Raw genomic sequence first — 21,535 nt, 5'->3', positions numbered from 1 at the left:
AGCTCTCCGAAGCCCCCTCATCTGTATCGTTCACAGGGTGTCCTGCTTGTGGCGTCGCAGAGTCAAGGTTGGTTTGGTGTGGTAACCAGGCTAGCCATAGGGATCAAAACTTCCTGGCTGGTGTTGCTGCCCCAGTAATATGCCTCTTAGCTGTAAAACCCACGGGGAATTAATCTTCCCTTTAATTCCTATTTATTGCTCCTGCCCTGTTATGCAACAAGGGTATTAGTTCGGTTGCAATGCAGACCCATTGTGTGGGGTCCTGCCTGCTGCTGTCCTTTGACACAAGCGTTCAGTTACTCCATTCTGCTTCTTTTGGCTTCTAGAAACTCAGCTTCACAGGCTGTAAAGGTCTGTGTAGTGTTTCTTTAGAGAAAGCCCAACTGACTGTGTATAATCTTAAGCCACTTCATTTTCCGGTACTTTACTTAACATTATCTGCTTTCAGTAGAGAATTGCATGTTTAAGGGACAAAAACTTTAACACGACCAAATAGTTCCTTGAAAGGCTTTTTTAAAGGGAATTGTTTGCAAAGCAAACTTCCTTGTTCATTGTCACCATTTGGGAGTGTCTCTAGTTTTCTGCCAAGTCAGGAAAACACAGAAGATGGGCTCTCAGCAGTGATAGGAATCTTTCCCCTTGCACGTGTGCAGCTCTGTTTTGTTTTCACACGTTTATCCACCCTTCAGACACTATTAGTGAGAACATAAAATTATATGGAGGAGTAGGGCTGTTTCTTTTGTCTTTCTCATGTTAAGGCAAATTGACAATAGGGCATGATGCTGAATCAAAATAATCAACTCTGTAACTCTTTTAGGGCTAGTGCTAAAACAAGAATGAGATGTGATAAGAGGTCTTGAGCAAATGGAAATTGTGAAGCTGAAAACACAAATGTGAAAGACAAATGGTTCAAATGAACTCCCATCTGTATTGAAAAAGACTGTGTCAAGAGCAGGGTTTAAACTTTTTTGGCTGCATGATTGTGTGGGACAGAATGTATTTGAAACAATTCCTGTAAAAGCTTCTTCCTAAGCAGGCGTGTCTGGAGAAATAAAGGACTGACGCGGCACCGCAGGCTCACGGTGGGTGAAGAGATGTTGCTCTTGCACTCAGGATCAGGTTCTGGCCTTTTCCACCTGCAGAAAGCCAGAGCCTTCCTAATGATTTCAACAGAGCAACTGCACAAAGATTTGTATAGGAAAAAATAGGATTGGAAGTGGCAAACATGATGGGAATACAGTCTTTCAGATTATTTGCTGGGTTCTTTTGCCTTTGTTTTAACCACCTCCTGGCTAGAGTGCTGCAAGAACAAAACCGTGGTCTTCTAAAACAATTTTCTAGGCATTTTAAAAGATGCTCTTGCAGCATAGATGAAGCATTCATGTAGCAGTGCTGTGGTGTACCTGGGGGATTTATGTTGTGTTGATTCAGTGATGAATCAAGCAGGCAATATGCAGTTCTGAGAGGTACTGCTAATGCTGTCAGAGGAGGAGAGGGGCTGGAGCAGCAGGCAGGGGGAGGACAGGGATGCAGCTGCAGCAGAGAGGTAGTTGAAGAACAGGAGCACGGAGCAGAATTTGGAGAAGGTAGGTCACAGGTAACAGCAGACCTTGACTGGTCTTGTCTTTGTATCCATGAACAGTGGTTTTGCACATAGTTTATAGTGGGTGGTAAATATGTACTTTGCCTGGAGGCATGACTTCAGGCCCTTATCCTTTTATGCTCTCCCCTCTGTTAAATTTTTGTAAACTCCCAAATAGCATGGTGAGTGTGTTTTGGTTTTGGTGGGTTTTTTTTAAAGGAGCTAGTGGCAATTATTATTATATCAGTAAGGAGCAACATAAAAGCCAAAGCATTTGATGCCTCTCATGCTTACTTGATGATATTAAATTAGTGCAAAGAATGCCCCCTATTTAAATGAGCAAATATCTAAATGACTGCCTAATTTATTCACATTTTTGCATTAAGCTCTTCTTCTGTTTTATGAGCTTATGACCAAGGAAAGTAAACTTAGTTTTATCAGGATTTGGAATTGATTGAACTTAAAAAACACCAGCTAACCAAGCAGTAAAAGCTGCCTGATGGAGAGAGGCAAGGAGATTTCTCTGTTTGTACAAGACCTGTAATTTTTGAAAGTGTATCTGTCAGCCCAATTATATCTCTGTCCTAATAGGATCACTTGGAGAATATCTGTATATGTCTGGTATTTCACATTCTTAACATCTGGGTTTTAGTTTTGAAGTGTCTGCGCATGTGAAATGTCAGACGTGCACATGTGAAATACCCTTGAGTGTCCTTTCTTTGTGTTCTATAAAATTAGGAAAGTAAAACAGTGAAGAAATCCACATTAGTTGGCCTGATTGGGATTATCAGCTGAGATGCTTCACGTGTCAGGAAGTACTGATTTGTTTCCCAGGGCATGCTTTCCAGGCTGATGTTCTAGGAGATTGGTCCAAGCAAAGATAATCAGGCTTTGACTCATGGTGAAATCTGGTATTTAATGCAGAGAGGATGCTAACAGCCACCCAAAAAATGGATTTTAAAAATGATGGAAAAGGACAATGAATGTTTTGTCTTTCCCTTCGTCAGTTAGAAAAAACAAAGATGGGGAGGGTACAATTACCATTTTTTGAACATTATTCCTGAAACACTTCAGAGGGGGTGAGGCTTTCCTAAACATTCTATGTGATGAATTTGTTTCTTCTGCCCCACTGAATTCAAATGAAGTGCTTCTCCTTCTTGCAGTGTGTAAGGCACACTCATCTTGTCCCTGGCTGGAATGTGAGCAGCGCTTTGCTGCCCGGATTCCCATGGCAGCAGCAAACAATCTTGTCTGCAGTTAAGATGCTCTCCATCATCACAGGACTGTCACTGGTGTCTCAGAGGCAGCAGTCAGGGTCCCAGTGGGGAAGCCACAGCTGGCTGCAGCTGCTCCAAAGCCTTCTTCATGGAGGGAGGAATGTACATGAAAGAGGAGAAAAACTGTAATGAAATCCATTAACAACTGTTAGGAAGGAAGCAAGCTCGTGTAAATGAATTTTAGTGGAACAAAAGCTATTTATACAAAGCCACCTTCTGTGTTGCAAGAACCAATGGCTGTGCTGCAGGGTGACCCCTCTTCCCAGGGCCTTGCTGGGTGTCAGGGCAGTGAAGGTGGGGAAGCCCAGGCTTTTTCCTGCTCTGACACAGCACAGAGCACCCCAGGTGCACTTCCTGGCTGTGGTTGAGGTGCTGGCAGGAGTACTGCCCACTGGCTGCCAGGCCACTGCTTTCTCCACAGTCAAAAGAAGGAAGCTCTGTGAAAACCAGGCTCACAGTATGGGGGGGTGGAATGTATGCACTGGACTTGGGGGGAAGCACATGGGGGCTTCTTTTCTTGTTCATCTCCCCTCAGGCTTAGCAGAAAATATTTTTCTCACATCCTTGGCTGTCCATCTGGCTGCTTTGGTGTGGGAGAAAACACATGCTGAAGCCCATACCATTTGCATGGATTTAATGCAAATACCAAAGCAGAATTTCAGGAGTTGGTTAAGTGTGGGGTTTTTTCTAAAAGGCAAATGTAATCTTCTGCGGTGTGTGATTACATCTTCTGGCAAAGCTTGCTTGATTAAGCAAATCCCATTTCTGGGATTTAGGGTTTTATGCTAGCATCTCTCCCAGCTCAGTGAGTTGGCATAGGAAATTCTGTTTACTGTCTTCTCCAGAACATTTTGTCCAGCATGGAGTCTGGAGGTGGTGAATATGCACACTAACACTCTGACTGTCTCAGCCACTCATGTAAATGAAGAAGCCACATTCAAAGAGTTAAAAAAAATCTTATCATCCACAAGTTACTGCAGGTTTCCTTTGAACATCACATTCAGTTTTCACTGGCAGAGTGATTTAAAAGGTCATTTTCAAAAAGGAGAGACATACAAATGTTCTGGGAAGTCCTTGTTGGGACACTGGTCAGAGCAGTGATGCTCTGCATTCTCCGTCCATCAGTCCAGTCCACATGTCACCTCCCGTGCACAGGAGGAGCGTGGTAGGTGGTGGCAGCCAAAAGACAGCTACCTGCAAAACTCACCCACTGAAATGCAGGGGAAGGCTGGCCAGTGGTGGTCTGCCTCAGCACCCCCCATTTGGCAGTGCCTGCTTTACTGAGCCATGCTCCTGTAGAGCCTTGATGTTACAGGGTCAAGTCTCCCTTGCAGGTGGCTTTCATGTACCAAAGGCTGGTGAAGTAGGGGCATGCCAGAAGCTGGGCCTCTGCTTGCTAGCTGGAATTTATTCTTTATGCTCAGGATAGCTTTCACTATGTTGATACTAGTTATTTAAAAAAACCTAAGCCAACCAGCTTCTGTCACAGCCTTGCCGTGTGACCAGGGCAAAGCCTTTATTAGCAGATACTTTGAGAGCTTTTATGGCACTCCCCTGGTGGGCAGATACCTCTGGCTTATTGGGCCACTTCACTCTCAGAAGTGATTGTTTAAGGTGTGCTTTAAAGTCAGGGCAGGGCCCGGTTTTGCAGCACCCTTGCGTAAGACTGGCATTATCAGACACTTGAAAGATTTGCTCTTTTAAGTTCCTTTTTAATTAGTCTCTAAATTCTTTCAGTTCAGCCTTGTGAACTAAGCTTGGGTGAGGCTTTCAGATATGTGCCAGTCCATCCATGACACGTATCTCCAAGGGAGAACAAAGAATTGAAGGACAGTATTAGATAAAAAACCAGGTCTGATCTCTCACAGGTGGTGTGGAGTCCCAGCAAAAAGCATAAAATCCCGCAACAATAGCAGAAAAAAGGTGGAAACACCATCTCTTACTGATCTGTTGTTCACCTGCTTCACAAGCTGTGTGAATCTGAAAGGCCAGCAGATCCTTTCAGATTTTTTTTTCTTTTATACCAGAAACATAGGTCAAACTCTGGGCAATACTGATAGATTTCAGTCTAGTGTCACATGAAGCAGGTGCAGGGGCAGCCAGTTCACTGTTCTGTCCTGTGGGTACTTAGGAGGAGAGCACAAAGAGCTTGAGTTGCATTAAGAAATGTTTGATGTCATTAACCAGCTTCTTGTTTGGAATGGGTCTAAGGTTGTCCATCTTGTTTTTCCTGATTTTTAAACCAGTTTTCACTGTGAAAGATACAGTGATAATCAGAGACCTAGAACTGTGAGCTGACAGTCTACATCCCATCCTGTTTTTCCTGAAATTAAACTTTGAATATTAACACTATCTCAATTCAATTCACTGTACTTAAACAAAGGTTTCTAAGAGTGGGGATTTTTTCTTTTTTTCTTTTTTTTTTTTTTTTTCATGTTCCTTCTTTTATGAATAAATAAATGGTGTGGATACTTTTATCACTGATACAATACTTAAATGTGCTTCCACAGTTTCTACATGGCAGTGGCTGTGGTAAGAGGACTTGTATAGTTTGTGCAAATGCTTGTACAGAGAAAATCACATTTTAATAATTACTTTTCATGTAATGCAATTTCCTGAGCACCAACATTTTTATCTGGTGTGCTTTTGCTGAGTAGGATGCCACCACTCATGGCAGGAAAAACTGGGATAATTCGAACAGGTCTGACAGGATCAGGACTCAGAAATGCAAGTCAGGCATTGGAGGCAAGATGCAGAGCAGTTGAGGATGGTGATGAAGTAGTGACAAAGCTTCTCTCTATCACAGCTTGTCAGCAAATGACAGGAGAATGTCATTATTTGTCTCTTGCACTTATAATCTCAAAATTAAACCCTCATAAATAGATGTATATCTTCTGGTGGCTGTTTTCCTGATTAGAGTGGTGTCACTTCCATTCCCAGAACCTCTGCCCACTAGTATCTTATAGTCTGATTGATTATTTTGAGCATACTATAATCATATTTGACTTTTTTTAAGAAAAATATATTCCCTTGTGCATTAGAGATTAGCAATTTGATTTAGATAATCAGATCTTGTCCATATATTCGAATAATTCAGGGGAGTTTCTCCTGGTTGGATATGACAATATAGGATAATGGATTTGTACAATTTTTTAACGAAATCTGAAAACATTTGGATATCTTGAGTCAGAAAGATCTCTGACCTGAAATTTAATTAAGGAGTGGAAAATAGGAAAAGTGGGTGGATGTGGGAGAGGAAAATCGGAAAACAAAAAAGACAATCTCTGTTCATTCAAGATTTTGGTCCTGTTAAATGGTGTAAAAAGCTCTTGTCACAGAATAGTTGAGCCTTATAAATGACATAAATTTGAAAATTAGGAAGAGTAGAAAATGAAAACTCAGTAATTTGACTTCTTTCTTCATTTTTAAGAAAAATGAGCAAGCTGCAGGGAAGAATAAAAGACAGCTGAAGTCGAAGGAAGCACATTTGTAGCCATCTATGTCCTAATGAGTAACATTAGGAAACCATATGTAAGTATTTAGTCTTGACTGTAATGGATTGAATACATTTGGTCTTGTCTGGACAAAACAAGCCCAAATCTATCAAGTACATGGGTGAAAAAGCAGTTGGAAATTCTGTTTGCTACAAATGGAAACCAAAGAGCCATGCTCAAATGCTTTCACCTCAGATGAGGTGAAAGTTTCAGTTCCACTATCAGTGCTTACCAGACAGGTGAGAAATAAATCTGCAAATGACATCAGTTATTCTTAAATACTTTGCCGGATGTGTAGTAGTTCATCATTACTGTAATGTTGCAAACCAACTTCCATAAGAAAAAATATTTGAGAAAATTATTTGCATTCTTGTAGTACAGAATATGAGATTGTATTGGTATACTTCAGATCTTTGTAAGGCTTTGACTTGACTGCTCTGAGAAGGGGCTTTGGACACGTGCAAATTATGCCAAGTTAAAAATCCACATGACCTGAGTTAGTCAAGAGTTAAAGAGCTTTTAGCAGAGGACAGAGCATTGACCCAAATGATCTGTATCCAAGTAAAATACTAGAGTTTGATCAGTAGCTCAAGGTGAAATACAGACCTCTTAGCAGTGGGGGCAGTCTGGTGTGTGTTTGTCTTCAGCATGCATAGGAGATATGCGCTTTCCAGCTCTGACAGGCTCCCAGCCAGAGCAAGAGGTGATGCTGGATTAAGTGTAATTTTGTGTTTAGTCTCCCATAGATGGAGAGGACCTGCTATGATCCAGCATTTGTCTCAGGCAAGTGGAAGGACCTGATGAGGTGCATGTACCAACGCCATGTAACACTACAAACAAAACTGCGACTGAAAGTAATGCTCTTAGAAAGAAGTAATAGCAGTGACAAGTTTGACTGGAAAAACTGTAATTGAGGGAGGTCTAGAATAAGCAGTGTTATCAAATTGGTTTTCATCAACAGCTAATCCAAATTTAACTAAGATCTCTCGGGTTCAGGCTTCATTATCACCTAATGCAGGCTGAACACATCTGTCCTAGACTCGGTGGAGATTTGATATAACACCTATTTAGAGAAGTAATTTACAAGTGTAAGTCTTATCTGTATGGCCAGAGATGTTCATAATTTGCTTAAAGATGTTTGCTTTGTATTTGTAAAGATTGAATTTGCTAACAGGGTATTAGACTGGCAGTGACTAAGTCTTGGCATACTTCTTTGGAGAAAGAATCTCTTGGCCTTGTGTTTTCAGAAAACTGAATGTTGTGTCCTTCTTTCTCTTAGTTGTAGATATAAAGTGGGAGTCTGAACATGTGTGTGTTTTACAATCCTGTAAGCAAACCAGATTTTTCAGAATAGCATCATACTAAGAAATCTAATAGTTTTTCTACACCTCCAAAGACACACATATGGCATCTTCCTGTCCCTGCCAGAGCATGTGTGCTGTGCTCCTTCCTCTTGCATGATTTTATGGAAAAGATCTTCTCTGAAACTTTCATTCTGTGGTTCGTTAATCCATCCCTCCACTGAATGACAAAATTCTTCTGGCACCCAAACTGCCCTGAGTAATATCCTTGTGGTTTTATACACTTTGAGAGCTAAGGATGGGTGAGATAGAGGTGAGGGCTGTCTCAGATGGATGGTGTACATCCAAAGATACTGCAAGTTAATGGAATTGCTGTGAAATTACACCAGTGAAAGTGAGGTTTTCTTCTGTACTTCTAAAATATTTGTGAGAATAGTCTGAAAGTATTCATTTTTCATGTGGCCCTGACAAATAATGTTCGGATCTTTACTTGCCGTAGATGTGGGAAAAAAAGACAGTAAGGCCTTTAAAAAATGAAAATCAAGTAGGATCACAAAGATTCAGAAAGAGAAGGATCTCCAAGGAAAAAAATCAATAAACCGTGTCATATAAACCACTTACATGTAAGTGATAAATCTCTCTACATTTGTTGACCAGTGTACAGACTATGAGTTTTGGCCTTCACATTTGAGTTTGTGTACACTAAGTACATGATCCCCTAAGTAAAATCTAAAGGTATGACTTGTTAGAGATGAAGTGAGATGGCACAGGCAGGCTCCTCCACCGCAGACTCAAGATTTCCAAGAGAAATAACTATCTTGTGTTCTTAACTACCTCTAAGCCAAAATACACCATTTTTTAGGCATCTATTGATGTTATTTTGTGGTTTCTAAATGTTGTACAATAAAAGACAGAAGTGATATGAGAAGAGTAATGCCAAGGATTTATGTGGACTGGAAACTTACGAGAAGTAGAAAAGGGAGGAGGAATAAAGCTGGCCTGTTGGACATTGCTCTTGATTATACTTGACCTGTTTTGTCAAAGTAGTTCTGCTTGCCTCTGGCCACAAGCATTTCCTAATGTATTTTACCATTAGATGTTCCATCCTGTACTAGATCTTGAATGGCATGCGTAGGCTGACCCCTGCACAGTTCTCTTTTCAGGCATCCTTTTGACCCTGAATAACCACCTCAGCACTGGTTTTTAAAGAATAGTGGTATATGGAGTTTTGAGATGACTTACGTAATTCTGCAAAAAGAGGTTCATACTGTGATACTGGCCCTGGAAGCTACTCTGAAATATGTTCTAGATGTTTACAATGTTCAGTCAAAAACATCCGATTTTATTTATTGCCATGGAGTTGTGGGTCTCTGCTGATACAAAGCACTCTTGATCCTGCTTAAGTCCATTTGACAAGATGCCTAAGACAAATTTTATCTTATTATTAGATAAAAGGAAATAGTATCCTTAAGAATTGTTATTAAAAGAAGAGGTGATGGCTCATTTATAGCTTTCTTATATCAGCTTAATTTTGAGTACAAAATAAAGAGTTTTACTGGTCTGTTACTATCCAGACACTGAACTGAGCACTGATGTTCAGTTCTTCTGAAAATTATTTCGGGGTTTAGCTTCAGTTGAAATGCTTTGAAACAACGTATTTTCTAAAAATGCTTATAAATTCCCTCTAGAAGTCACCCTCTTACTTTGCTGTTTCATGTTACAAACTCAAATATGTCAATTTGGAAGAGGTGTATCTTTGATTGTTCATTACTCAAGATAACCTTTGCCGAAGTCCCCAAAAATTTAAGAGCAAGAAAGAGCCCTGAGAGGTGGGGCAGCAGGATGACTGTCTAGCCCTGATGATCATCTCAAGGCTGACCTGGTAGGACTGGCTAAAAGGGTGAGATAGGGCTCCTGGGAGATTGCCAGTAAGTCACCAATTAATACTAATTGCATGGGAAAATACTGTAAGGCTGCGATGGTTCATTCAGGGACTGGAATGGATTCACAGCTGTGCTGCACCCAAGGGCTGTGTGTCCCTTGGTATTTACTTCAAGAAGAAAACACAATGTTGCTTGCTGCTCCATTCAGTTGCAGTGTTTTAAGATCTGAACTATAATTAATGTGGAGGAACATGAAACATCTCACATCTATCAAACAGCTTGGCTTGGGAATATTGGAGTTAAATTGTAGTATTCTAATTGGTTTCAGCAGGGTTCATCACTGTCTCATCTTGAGCCAGACATTGCTTCTCATTTTCTCATAGGAAAGAAAACAAATCTGAAGTTGCATGAAATATATGCACATGACAGTACTTTCAAAACAAGAAAACTATGGCCATCTGATTTTAAAAGGGCTTTTGCCTCTCTGATTTCCAAGGAAAGCTTTGCAGAAAACTGAGATTTAAGCTGCTGCTGTCTTCTCCTCTGCCTACTGACAGCTGTAAACATCTGCTGAGGATGTAGTTTATTGTCTCATCCTCTTTGTTGCTCATGAAGATCGTGAAGCATCGTGCCTCCTTGAAAATTAAACTGGTGATGCTGAGGGACAGGAGCGAAGAGCCAGCATGCTCAGAGGCTCTTGAGTGCGGTTACCGGGGGGTCGAGAGCAGCTGCTGTGTCTGTGCTCCGTCCCGGGAATCACGCCCAGGCAGGCAGAGGCGCTTTCCTGGGAAGTTTGGAGAGGCAGGTGGCAGCAGGCGGGGTGGGAAGGGCATGTTGCTCTGTCAGCGCACTGCGATTTCGCCTCTTCGTCTTGCTCTCGGAAAGGCAGACAAGGCTTCCAAGTCCTAAATTGCATTTGTCTAACTCCTCCCCTATTCCGGCTGCTTGCTCATGCAACCACCCACGGATCCGAAACAAAAATGTGTGAAGCGAGGCAGGGAGTGCTCTTACCAGTGCAGATTCCATCTCCCCTCCAGGCGCCCGGGTGCCCGTCGTGCGCTGACACTGTCTCACTCCTGGACGCAGCGGAGCTTTGGCTAATCATAAAGACATAAGCGTTTTTCTCCCATTCGTTCTCGTCACCCTGTACTCCAAGAAGAAGAAGAACAAAAAAAGAGAAGTGCGGATGAGCGTGCCTTTGTGGCACTGCTCGTTCGGCGGGCTGACAGAGGCGGCATTGTTCGCAGGCTGTGCCCGGCCTGGCAGCCGGGGAAGGTGGGATCTGCGCCCTGCATACGGAATCGGGGAGCGGCCGGACAGGGCCGGAGCGCCCGGAGCTGCTGCATTAACACCCGGAGGGAGTTTCAGAGCCCTACTAAAACAGCTTCTCCTGGTATCTTCTGCACAATGCAAAGAGGGTCTAGGATGGGGAGTCCTTGTTAATCAAAGGTAATATTTTTATCTTTAGAGTAGCATAAGATAGTGGCAATTGCTGCTATTGGTTGGTTGTTAAAATAAGAGTGATACAACAGGGAGGAAAGTTACGAAGTCCTCTGTACTCCTTGGGAGAATAAAGCTTCATGGCGGCATCGTGCTGAGGGTTATTGAAGTTTGTCTGTTCTCCTTTATGTGGGCTTAGTTTGCATTACCAGTAATAAGAAAATCTCTATGTATTCCCATCAGAGGAAGAAAAGACTATTTAGTGTCCTTCTCCATCTTACTTTTTAAGCCAAAAGTTACTATTTATATGCAATATTAAATTAGTTCTGCTAATAGAAATACATTGATATATAGCCAATAGGCAAGGTAAATACTTCTTCCTATTATCAGAGACAGTTCATCACCCCTCAGGGTACTCCCTGGAGTAAAAAGCATCCTGTACAGTGGTAAAAAAATTAACATTTGTTCCATATATCTCAGCAGAAAGAAAAATCATTGTTGCATTTGTTTTTCCAGCCACTTCGCAATAGCTATGATTACACAGACTGTGCCAAACAGATTTACATTGTTGTGCTGGTATTTCTCATGTGCTCTTAGTACTTCGATCCTATTTTTAGTGGGTTTTAAATGTCTATTTTTTTGTAGTTTCTAAGTAAAGATATATTTTGTCCGAGTGTGTGCCATTCATATTGCTGTCTGTTCTTTGTGGTTGTGAAGTCTGTTTTTGAGAATGTGTACTACTATTTGGGGATGATAACGAACATGGTCTTAAAAGCACAAGCCTTGTGGCTGTTGCTCATTTTGTGTGCCCAGGCTGACAAGTTTTTGGGGCTAACGGGCTCAGCTGCATTGAAGACCACACAGAACTCTAGATCTGGAGCTCTTAATGACACAAGTGGTGTTTGAAAGGTTTTTGCTAAGAAGAGGTTGAAAGGAGGAGAGTGCAGTTTGTTTGAACTGAAGAACTTTACTCAGTTCTGCCTGTGCAGCACTGTTTGTTCTGTGCAATTTGGGAGAACACAGCTTGTACCTCCTGTTTGCCCAATGGCACGTAGCAGCCCCAAAGGACACATGCTGCTTTTGTGCTCCTGTTCAGTTTTAATCTTTAGGGAGCAACTGTTTCAAAGAATAAACACATTGCCTTGTAGGAGAAGCTCCAGGAAACATCCTGCCAGTGACAGCGGCAGCCGCTGCCCATCATCCTGGACGTTCCTCTGCCAAAAATGGTGGGGCTTTGTGAGCTTGCCAGCCAAAGGCTGGGAGCTGCAAACTCTGTATTCCCTAGGATGGCCAAAGGAAATCACGTTTCAAAGTGCTGAATTAAAGCTGTGATGCTGCTAGCTGCTGGCTCAAAATGCAGAATCTGTGTTTATCCTGGCCCGCTCAAGCCAGGGATTTGGGGCATCTCCTTTCTGCAGGAGTGTCCTGCCCACTAATCCCTACGCACCCCTCAGGCTGCTTGGCAGTGGGGCTGGGTCGGCACCAGGCGGGCAGGTAATGAGCCTGCTCACTCCCTCCATGCAGGCTTTCTCTGCCTCTCCTCACTGAGGGAGAGGGAAACTGAGGGTTCCCAGTGTCCCCAGTCCTCAGCTTCCTTGGTTGGGCAGCAGGCTTGGATGATGCTGGATTCCAGATCCTGCCATTTGGGCATCAGCATTTTAATGGTACCCTTTGCATCAGGGAGACAGGTTCCAGACAACACCTGCTACAGTAAAGAAGGACATTTTAAAGTAATAGTAAGCATATTTAGACATGCCTAATAGGTTTTTAACCTATTGAATGAGAGATATTTATGGGCATTGCCTCCATGAGAGAAACAAGTGAGACCCTATATTAGATCCTCTGTCTTTCAATGATTTTCTTAAGCTTGTCGGGGACAAGCAAGTGTGGAAATCCCAAGTCAGAGCTTGTCTGCGTAAGCAAAAACATGAAACCAGAATAATTAGAAGGGTTTCAATTTCCAACAGTTTTTCAGTGGATGCTGTACTAAAGGCAAGTATCAGGAAATAAAAATATAAATGGATAAATGTGGTTTAGGTTAAATCAAAATTGGTTGTTTATTATTTTTAATACACTGCTGCTTTAAACTGGTGTAGAGCCTGTTATTTTTCTTTTACTGGTGGGTTTTAACTGGCAAAAAAAGTTTCAATTGCTGTTAGTTTAGAAAAGTGGAGTAAATACATGTCCCACACAAAATAATCCCGCATAATATTTATTTGCTAGATGTTGCATGCCTCACACAGAGACTTCTATAACCCATTTCCTCCAGAGTATATGACACTAAGGGGGCAGGGTCAATTTAAAATAAATAGCTTTTGCTTGCAAAGTCGACTTCAGTCTATTGTATACGTTTCTGTAAACAAAAAGATGCAGCAGAGTTTGGGATGGATCAGCACAGGCAGGGGTTTTGAGACAATGTCTTAACCAGTGCTTCATTGTTTTTTCAGCCCAGAAGCTTTTGCTTCCTCAGTGGGAGAGCCTGTATGAAGACCTGTGTGGGGGATGTTATAAGGTAAGGAATACACCTTAAGTGTGTTTAGTTCTTAATTTTGCATTGCTACAGAGTTTCTGTGTGAGAAGTTGCTACACTCTGTATCTAATTTCTTCTCAGAGAGACTTGTGTGTGGTTCTCTGTTGTTCGGTAGTAACAAATAAATGAGGAAGACTAACCATTTACTGTGTAGATGATGGTATGTCTTAAATGATGTTGAATTTCAGTTTCTCTCCTACGAGCTTCAAACTGTCCCTCTGGGGAAAGGCTCATGCTGTGTGGCTGGAGGACCTCTTGGTGCAGCATCACTCGCTCTGTTTTATTCATCTTGGTAGTGTTACGTTAAAACAGGAGCGTGCGGTGTGTTTTCTGATTCCCAGAAATACCGTCACTCCATGGCCTTTCCCTGCCAGCTTCAGTGTCACCTTTTCTTCCCCACTCTTCTCTGTCTGGTAGCAGCCCCCATCTTCTCTGTTCCCCTGCAGACACGGTGCACTCGAGGCTTTTATCCACAGGCAGACTGATGATCAACAAACAGCACTATTCCTACCTCCACTCACAGGGCATGTGTTTCACTCTACCTCACGCACTGAGTGACCAAATAAATTGTCAATAAATGAAGAATCTATTTGAAATATATTGATGAGAAAATGTGGAACTCTTCTGATTTGGAGTCCTAAAAGACAGGCTTTCATGCAGTGCTAGGCAGTTCACACAGCCTGCATGCATATTACAAAGTCCAGCAATGTTAGTATAGTATAGCTGTGCTGCATGTTTCCTTAATCTGCTTGTTTAGAGACACCCAGAATATTCATCTTAATCATTTCCGCTGCATAGTAGGTAGAGGAGGAAATACCACGGAGAGCCCTGTCACTGGGAAAATGCATCATTTGAATGTGTAATGTAAATATTTTAACTAACCAAATGTAAACACTGTTTTGCCTTTAGGATGGGAAAAGGCTGTCACAGTCAGAAATGAGCTGACATAAGAGTGACCCTGTATAGATGAGATACAAAATTGTGTTCACACATTTTGGTAATCAAAACAGAACCCTTAATGAATTGCCTAGTGTGAAGGGAATTACAAACACAAATGTGCTTGACACAAGGCATTCGGAAGTTGCTGCTGTATTAATCTTAGAATGAAGGACTTTTCAGGATTCATGGGGATCCGAGGTCTGTGGGGAGGATGATGGGAGATGAGAGATAAGATGATGTGCTATGGTGAGGGCTAAACAAAGGCTGGAGACTCTCTGGAGGGAAGTGTAAACTTGTAAATGTGGTCTGAATATCGATGCTTCTCCATGCCCCTGACTATGAGTTGTGTTCACCATGCCAGGGCAGTCAATTCAGAAGTTTTTCAAGGGTCAGAAGATGGTAGAAGCAACAAATATACTAGATACAGCAAGAAGCACCTTATTGCATTCACAGATGTCCTGTGGTTTTTCAGCTGGTAGATAAAAGGAAAGCAGAGTTCTTAGGGAGCTCAGAGTGGTTTCTCATTAGGTCTGCCTAAACTGGATTCATAAGTACGTGAAGACTTATGTTCAAGTGGTGCTTGATAGAAACCAAGCACGTGGCTTAACTTTTGGTACTGAATGTGGTCCTGAAAAGCAGCATAGAATCCAGAATCCTCCCAGATTCCACTTGACTTCATTGTGCAGTAAATGGTCTTTGGGTGATCATCAGACTGTTAAGCAGAAGAAACATCTGGAGAGGATTTCATTGGCTGTATGTTCTAGTCCATGAATTGTTAATGTCAGAAGAGGAAGAAACGACACAGAGGATTTGTCTAGACTCTGTGGATTGCAAGAAACTAGTTAGATCTTATTTCTGAAGCCACAGGTACGTGTAAATGCCCAAGCAAGTAAGCTTTCAGTACTGGAATAGCTGGGGGATTTTTCAAAGTTGATTTTTGCTTGTATTACCAACAATGGATAATATATTAACATCTGCCTCACATTTGCTATTTCTTTGTTCTAACAGCTGGAAATTTACATTTACACATAGGCCTTAGAGCTAAAAATGTCATTCCCTAGGTTAAAAACCCAAAATTATTTTTGTCGTTCTCCTTGATAGGAAAGGAGAACTGAAAACACAAGGAAAAGACAAAGGGGAAGGGTAGCCCCCAGATGATAAATGCTCTCAGTTGGAGCAAAGATTAATCATGTATAGTGTAGCCTTAAAAGTGTCATTGTCTGCCACTACTACAGCAATTTAACTATAGCCAAATGAGCAAATCTATTAAATTATCTAAAGAAAGTAGAAGAAGCCAAATATTAAATGTCATCAGTGAAGAGAAAATGCAATGGGATTTTTTTCAGTACAGAGGAAATTAAGAGCCCTTCTTGTGTGGATGAGAAGTGTTTTGCATTGATGAGAATAACTTTAACACTATCACAGAATCAAACTTGTGTTGCTAGAAAATCTAATAATTTTGTGCAATAACTTCTTGTAATTATTCTCTTGAATACAGATAATCCAAATCTCCTTTATCTCCCAGATAGATGTATCAATTTTTATGGGAAAGCATGAATACAGTCAAAAGTAAGAACTTCATTTTTTTTTCCTTTATGAGCAGGAAGCTCATATACTTTTGCTAAAGGGTTGTATTGCACCCTTTAAAAAAAAAAAAGCATCTAAAATTAGATTCTATGTTTTAGCACAGGGGAAAAGGTAGGAACAGATTGCTCTGTAGTGCTGAATTCACAGCATCATTTTTCTAAGATAAAGTCACATTATTTGAAAGCTGATAGAGACGGAATTTAAGAGAAGGGAAGTGCAGTTGAAAAATTTTTGGACGGAGATTGTCAACTTCAGGGCGGAAGGGAATTAGATAAAAGAATCTATGAGAGTGGGAATAATAATGTGAAGAGGAACAGACTGTGCTGGTGATATCTTTTGGCCAAGGTTTTGAAAAGAATTCAGAATATGATCTGCAATCTCTCTCTTTGAGGAGGGGAATGGGAATTTTTCCATTTACAGTAAAGTCAAGTAAGAATGTCATTGCTCCAGCTGTTAAAATATTTTGAAATCTACTTCAAACTGATTATTTATTGCAGTGTTAAAATATAGACTATTGTGGACAGAGAAAAAGAGAAATTGGAATCAATCCCAAAAAGTGGGTCGAAACATAATTTATGCTTCCCTGGGAGGGAATGGCACTGTTAGTCCAGTTCAGCTCATTCCAACCCAGTTCTCTGAGAGACTGTTTTTTAGGAAGCCTCTTTGGATACATATAGCTGGAAGTGAACAAATCTTAAGGTTCAAATCTGCAAGGGAAACTTGGAAGGTCAAAGCCAGGGGTAAATAGGATGCATATTTTGAGGCTGAAAGTGCCGCCTGAGTGTGACTTTACAAAGCACGTGGGGGCCGTGGCATCCCAAGCACCTCTGGCATACACTTGAGAAGAGACTTGTGTAAGGCAGAGTTTCTGCAGAAGGTGGATGGGCTACATGGGCTGCTCCTGTGCCTGCAGCTTTGTCAGAAGCCACTTTTTCATTGTGGTACAGAGCAGTCCACTCTCTTTGCCTATTCAGTCATTTCTATGTAACACAGTCTTCACATACATATCTACATATAACCAGTTCCAGATGAACAGCAATAACTTTCAGCATTAGGTAAATGTCTGTGAAATGAATTTACACTTGTGCTGTTTGGACTATCAGTAGCCTTGGACAATCTGCTGTCATCACACTGACTTGGGTTCTTAGTTTTGCTCTTGTGGCACAGCCAATTCCCTTCCAGTGTATGTGAATTAAAGAGAGTATGCTCTAATAATATTTTATATTTACACAGCACATCTCATCCCAGAGTACTTTATAAATCATGTATATTCAACACCTCTGACCTTTCACAGTCCCTTCAGAGCCAAGAAAAGTATTTTACAAAAGCAATAAAACTATTGGAATTTTTTCTCTGTAACACTGGGGGGAACTCATTAATTACAGAATGAATTTTATGTTCCCTAAGCTACAGCTTCAGTTTGTAAAGACCTTTATTGAAAATTTCTTCAAGATAAGATGCATGATCCTATATTTTGTGTATACCATGAACAAAGAGCTAATCCATCCTTTTAAGACTGGACCCCTGGAAGTATTTCACTCTTGCATCTAAATGAACATAATAGTGTCACTACCTCTGTACCTTGACTGTCATTTTATCACTAAATTGTCACCTCTTCCTGAAGGATCTGCCCAAAATGCTATAATCTGCATTCCCCTTCAGCTGTTGTGGATCCTCTCATCGCAGTGTGAGAAATACAGCAAAATAGATGCATCAGAAAACCTATTTACTTGCTTTTGAGGAATTCAAATGTAACTGATCCTTGAGGTATCAAGCTGAAGAAATTCAGTATGTCTGTGCATTGGGTCAGCATATGCAGAGGAGGGATGAGCAAGGCCAAAGGAACAAGGAGGGAGGAGGAGGGTGGCAATGAATTCATCTTCCTGGCATTCAGTGCCTCTTCCTGTAAATATTAGGAGGATGACCCAAAGCCTGTGGATATCAGTTACTGTCTGTCCCTGCAGCACTGGGTCAAGGAGGGAGAGTGTGGGATCCTTTGTCTTCCCAGGGCATCCTTTGTGCACAGAGGCTCAGCTTATGTGCAGAACTGCCTCTACCTTGGTGGGGTCAGATTCCCTCTACTTTGAGAAAAAGCTCCAGAGGAGTTGCTTTCCTGGATTTTAAAGAAGAAAATAGATATAGATAGATATAGATATATATATAGACTGTTCTAGTACAGTCTTTGCCAGGCCATTTTGTGGGTTAATTTGGGCCTTATTTAATCTGTTGTTTTAAACAGAAGGACAGCAGCATTTTTATTTTAGTTGTACAGTTCAGCAAATGGATTACAAAACCACAGTTAACTGTGACTGTCATGGATGGTAACTCAGTTAATAATAGATTAAAATAATCTTTAAGTTTTCAGTGTATTGTTTTGCCATTTGTCTCTCTTTGTAGCTTGGCTGGATTTAATGTAGTTTATTCCATTTAGGAGCATTACTGAGACAAAACCCCATTAAAGCAGGCATTATAGTCCTTGTTTTGATTAGCACTCAAGGCCACTAGATAATGATGCTTAAAAAAAAAATCTTGTATTTTTCTCATGATCATTAGCACTGTGATCATTGCCAACCTTCATACAACAGTGTAAGTCTTTTCTTTTTTTCTGAATCTCGGAACCAATTGTGAATGTCTCTAATATAGTCTGTGACATTTGAACTGTAACATTTATCTCAAAAATAACGGTTCTTGCTCTTTCAGTGCTCATACTTGCAGGAAACTGGATCTTTATATGACAGTCAAAAACTGTCATTAACTAGCTAATATTTTTCAAAGCTATTTTATTGAGGTGATTTTTTGGTTTTTAGTTTTATTTTGTGGTCAGGCTATCTAGACATTCAGGTATGTACATGTTCTTCTCAAACAACACCCTGACCAGAGAAAGACATTTGCACCACTCCTAACAATACCAGACCATTTCAGCCCTGGACTAATATGGGCAATTAAAATAATTTCCACACATCATGTTTAAACCAGTGACATGTAATTCTGGGACAAAGCCTCTCAGCACCTCTTTCCAATATTTGTCTGCACTCAGAGGATAAGCAGCTGCTATTACATGCTAATGTCTTTTGAGGGTGAATGGCCATTTTAGGGTATGTTATTAACTCTGTGCAAATCAGTGCATTTTCCATCTTGGTGTACAGAGTTGACTTCACATGCTGTTCCCTTTGCAGGTTTTATTTCTGTTAACCAAAAAAAAAAAAAAGAAAGAAAAAAAAAGAAAAATCATGCATTTGATGAGTTTGGGTTAGCATCTTGAAGGATGGGGAATGTCCACCTGTAATTACATGCTTAGGCTGTGGGGACCAGGCCTCTCACCTTACAGGCTTGTGAAGTTGCAGGTCTTTAAGGGCAGAAGGCCAGCCAGGACAATTAACATTTTTAATAATACAGCTGACTTATTTTACTTCATTGCTGTCTTTTACCTACTGTAGGTGTGCACTGGGGTACCTGGAAAGAGGCACTCACTCTAGTGTTTGTCTTTTATTCGTACAGATCCGAGTCACCCTGTGTTCTCACTAACTTGCCAGGTCCAGGTGTGGGAGCCCAGCAGGCTCCTGAAGTCCTTTGAGTTGCTCAGTGAATCCTCAGAGCAGGCTCAATGCTTGTTTGCATGAACATACTTCTTAATTGAAATAAAAATTCTCGCTTTTCCCACCCTCCTCTTCCTTCTTGAAAGGAAAAGAATGAGTGCACACACACACACACACACAAAAAATGGTATACCATGCAGAGCTTTAGCATGGACTTGCTTTGGCTTAAGACTGGCTTGTTACTGCCAACAGTGTGTTTCTTGCTATGGCCATGATCCCCCAGCCCCTGCTCCAGCATTTAGGGGACTCATGTGGGATGAGTAGCTAGCAGTGCCAAATGTATAAAATACTAATTTTTGTTGAACTGTTTCATGATTCTCCAAACCTTCTAAGCACAGAAGCTTTTTTTATCTTATTGCAGCCCAAGCCACCTAATCTGTACTCTTCTGGTTTGGGCATTTTTAAATTAATTTTGCTCACTAAGGCATTGAGTTCTGTTCTATTCGTACTATTTGTTTTGTCTAGCCTTGCTCAGAGTAGATAATTAATGCAGTAGTTAAAATACCATCATCTTAATGCTCTTTACCATGGATGAAAAACCTGCTTGTCTCAGAAGCAGTTATACATGAACCATGCAGAAGAATGAGCTCCAGAGTGGAATAATCCTGAATTCAACCAGTCACTACACCAAACTGATTTTCCCTGTTATTATTTTTACCTAAATAGTTACTGCAGTTGAAAGGCATCTTCTAATTTCTAAAACAGAGGAGAGAACCAGATCTCTGGAAGATCTTTTAAAAAAATCCATTTTAAAAATATGTAAATCCTCACTTGTGAATTCCTGATAAATGCAGAATAAATTCCCACAGTTCATAATTTCTCGTTATTTATTTAATTTATACACCATTATAACTGTGAATGAGGCTTTACAAAACCACAGGGACACAATCTTTGCCCTAAAGAGATTGTAGCTGAAATTAGACACAACATATAACCAATTATTTCAATAGACAAAGCAGGATTACACCAAATAAAAATGGTTCACGTTGCATATCTTGTGTACATTGTAAGCTTGTAATAATACAGTTGTTTGGAAAAGACCTCTTAGTGCCTCTGAATGTGGTGATTCGTAACAAAGCTCTAGAATAAAGCCATCATTAGTGTTTGCTGGTTTAAACCAGAAAACCTGAGGCACTAATGACTAATTGTTGCTTTCCTACAGGCAATTTAATTAAAGAGCTGGATTTAATGGAGGATGTATTCAGTATTTATTTCTAGCTGCTGTGGTCTCCAAGGATCTTCAGTCCATTTTTAGACCTATCTTGAAGATATTGTGTGCCTGGTGTGTTTTATTGTATGGTGAAGGTAGAGCCTCTTGGAGGCTCTAAAAGGACACCACACTTTCTTCCCCCTAATCTTGGGCACACAGTGAATAATAAGATTTCTCTGAATTTTAGGTAAAGAAGTATCTTACTCCATACATATAGAGTTTATTTAGTTACAAGTACCAGTGTAATATTTTGTTTCCAGGAATAAGCCATAATTGTGCAGTACATCATTGTTTAAGTGTTCCTTGGCAGAAGAGGCTAACATCCTCATGTAAATACTGCATGTGCTTGTATCAAATCCTCAGGCTTTATTTTGACATTTGAATATCTAGACCTTATGCTTGACAGGACTTTAGCTAATGAACTGAGGTTCATCCACTATTTCCAGAGCTCTGCTAGTATAGAGCTCATCTCATCCCCTCTCTAGAGGAGGTAAAATGTCAGTGGTGGGAGCAGTGTGGGCTGGGTGAGGGGAATGGGGCTGGAAACCTCCCCACCTTCTCATCCCCTGCAGCAAGTGAGGGTTGGGGTTTTATTCCCCAGGAATTTGCACAGATAAAAAGAGGATTAGGGTACCTGCTTGCCTACCCCACAGAATTCTGGTGTGGCTAATTAGTCAATATTTGCACAGCTCGGAG

General features: G+C 40.9%; 1 protein-coding gene across 5 annotated transcripts in view; it reads left to right on the top strand.

Moving 5' to 3' along the window:
• PAG1 (phosphoprotein membrane anchor with glycosphingolipid microdomains 1) overlaps positions 1-21,535 on the top strand; it is a 113,480-nt gene that overhangs the window by 50,480 nt on the left and 41,465 nt on the right. For 2 of the 5 annotated variants that reach the window (XM_042036411.1, XM_042036410.1), the window contains one exon: positions 13,430-13,489. The exons of 2 other annotated variants lie outside the window; for them this stretch is intronic. The gene's annotated coding sequence lies outside the window, so the exon portion shown is untranslated. Of the gene's footprint in view, positions 1-10,576; positions 10,987-13,429; positions 13,490-21,535 lie in introns of those variants that run through there. One more of the 5 variants, XM_042036409.1, reaches the window with a different exon arrangement.

The sequence above is a fragment of the Corvus kubaryi genome, unplaced genomic scaffold (genome assembly GCF_017639235.1).
Source record: "Corvus kubaryi isolate FWS band 111438036 unplaced genomic scaffold, C.kubaryi_AGA036_p1.0 37385, whole genome shotgun sequence".
Taxonomy (NCBI): Eukaryota; Metazoa; Chordata; class Aves; order Passeriformes; family Corvidae; genus Corvus; species Corvus kubaryi.
Note: the sequence above shows the minus strand (reverse complement) of the source record. Positions and strands in the feature narration are given on the sequence as shown.